This window comes from Oxyura jamaicensis, unplaced genomic scaffold (genome assembly GCF_011077185.1).
Source record: "Oxyura jamaicensis isolate SHBP4307 breed ruddy duck unplaced genomic scaffold, BPBGC_Ojam_1.0 oxyUn_random_OJ83748, whole genome shotgun sequence".
Lineage (NCBI taxonomy): Eukaryota > Metazoa > Chordata > Aves > Anseriformes > Anatidae > Oxyura > Oxyura jamaicensis.
In genome coordinates, this window is record NW_023311703.1 from 610 (window position 1) to 3094 (window position 2485).

Consider the following 2485-nt stretch of genomic DNA (forward strand, 5'->3'; position numbering starts at 1 on the left):
AGTCAGGTTTATCATGGACTTAGTCTTGGACTTTGGGTTGGTAACCAATATTTAAATGTTTATAATATATTATTTGCATTGATTATATAGTATTTATAAATGTTCAAAAGCCATGATAATACTGCTAGATGTCTGTATCTTGCTTATTAATCTGTCAGTCAGGAAAGTGTATAGTAACTGAATACCTCTATACAAAAACAATCACGTGCCTAACTATTGATTAACTATTGTTCACCACTTTGAAGGTAGTAAAAGTGTGTATTACTCCATAGCACCACACATCTTCCTATGGGAATCTTATGTGTTTGGTGTACAGTGAGTGTAAAGAAACAGGAAAATTGTTTTGTTTTCCACAAGATAGGATATTGGAATAGATGAGGGCTCTTTGTAGAGTATGTCTGCAAATTTTAGGGTTTACTAGATAAAAAATTCAGATAAGTTGTTGAATCTGTAAAAAGTAGAGTCTTAAAAAAAATACTTTCTGCCACTGAGAGATTCAGCCTTTCTTTTTCAGCTGGGTGGAACTATTGGAGACATTGAAGGAATGCCATTTGTTGAAGCATTTAGACAGTTTCAGTTCAAAGCAAAAAGAGAGAACTTCTGTAACATCCATGTCAGTCTAGTACCACAGGTAAGTTATTAAAATAAACATTTTAATTACTGGCAACTTTTATTCTGTATTGAGCTTTATATTTGTTTACTTTTCTAATTAAGAAGGCATGTTGGAGGTGTTTAGAAATTGAGATGAAAGCCAATCTCATTTGGGTAAATAAAAGCCTTGTTAATTACTTTATTGATGTGAGAATGTGTTTTAATGTTCTAACTTATCAAAAAAAAAAAAAGGTTAATAAACACTAATTTATCTAGAAGGCTAAATATGCTTGTGTTTTGCGCTGGAAGGTGCTGGTACGTTACGATCCCAGTAAGAAAGGTACTCCGCCTCTGTAAGATATTATTTAAAATTCTGTTTGATATAACACTGTAAGGAATGGATAATATAGATAATCATACCTCCATTTAGGTGGAAGGAAGCCCAGGTGGAGTTGCATTGAACTACATGCAGCATGCTGGGCTGACTCCATCCATAGAAGAGATTCTTCCCTTTTGGTCATTTGAATTTATTACATGACTTTCTTACAAGGAAACAACTCTATCATTTCTGCTGTCAAGCACAAACAATGTTTTCATGAGAACTTGTTGCTGCATTCCAAGATAAAGACAAGGTCAGATAGGTGATGGTAAGTTTTGGTACCAAGTGTGAGCTGCTTGCATGCTCTTCTGGTACAGTGAGCTGGTTGAGTTTATTCCATGACTATTTACCCTACAGCCAAGGGATTGGTGCAGAACAACAGTGCCTAAAGGCCAGGCTGGATGTGCAGCATAGCTCAGCATAACACAGGTCTGGGTCTACTCAGGTTAACTTTTACGTGGATCACTAACTCCCTGATGTACAGTGGTATTCCAGTCAGGACCACTACAAGTTACTGTACAGGGCTGAAAGTATTTTTTTTTTTTTTTTTTTTTTTTAAATTTTAATTCACAAGTAGTTTTTATTTTAAGAGGTAAGTATTCACTGGGGAGATTTTGTTAATGAAATGTTGATAATGATGGTACGATCACACTTTGTGTCGATAAAAAGAAAATATTTACCACTGCATCTAATATTCAGTGGGTTTGATTTTGTGAATTATTTACAGCATCTGATTATTTCTGAGTACTGAAGGCTTTGTGCTGTTGGACACTTTTCATTTATTAGCAAAGTCCAAATTTTGAAAGATTCCTCTTATCTGAGTCAGTTATATTGGAACTTTTACTTTGAAAGACAAATAACAAAATAAACTTGACCTAAATTAGGGCCATGTGCATCTTCAGAATTTTTAATGTTTGTAGTAATTGTAGTGCCATTTATTTTTCTGGCACAGTGTGGCTCTGTTTCGATATGCTTTCTGCAAGTATTATTACTTGCAATGACTTTCACTTTTAACTTACAACTTCTCTGTTAATGGATTTTGTTTAATAAAGTTGCTATTTGAGCTTTAAAAATATGTCTTTCTAGCCTAATGCCACCGGTGAACAGAAGACAAAACCAACACAGAACAGTGTTCGAGCACTGAGGGGTCTAGGCTTGTCTCCAGATTTGGTGAGTTCATTAGTCAATAAATGCAGAGTTTTGGTTATGGGTCATCTAGAAGTATCTATGAATAACCAGTGATCAAAGAATGAGCCTTAGTCTCCCACAAGAGACAAGAATATTAGAAGAAATGCAACATATATGCCATACTAGTTGACTAAAGATGCAGGAAATTAACCTTTATTACCTTAAGTGGGTGACCGATCACCACCACAACTGTTCTCTCATTCCCCCTCCTCAAAGAGGAATGGGGAGAAAATATGATGACAAGGGCTCAAGGGTTGAGATAAGGACAGGGAGATTGCACAGTAATTATTGTGACGGGCAAAACAGACTCAGCATAGGGAGATAGTA

The 2485-nt window shown here is 35.5% G+C and overlaps 1 long non-coding RNA gene across 1 annotated transcript; it reads left to right on the forward strand.

Moving 5' to 3' along the window:
- The first annotated feature begins 484 nt into the window (after positions 1–484).
- Positions 485–2211, forward strand: LOC118160088. The gene is made up of 2 exons (XR_004747326.1): positions 485–631; positions 2057–2211. It is a non-coding gene; the product is annotated as an uncharacterized LOC118160088 (long non-coding RNA).
- The last annotated feature ends 274 nt before the right edge of the window (positions 2212–2485 follow it).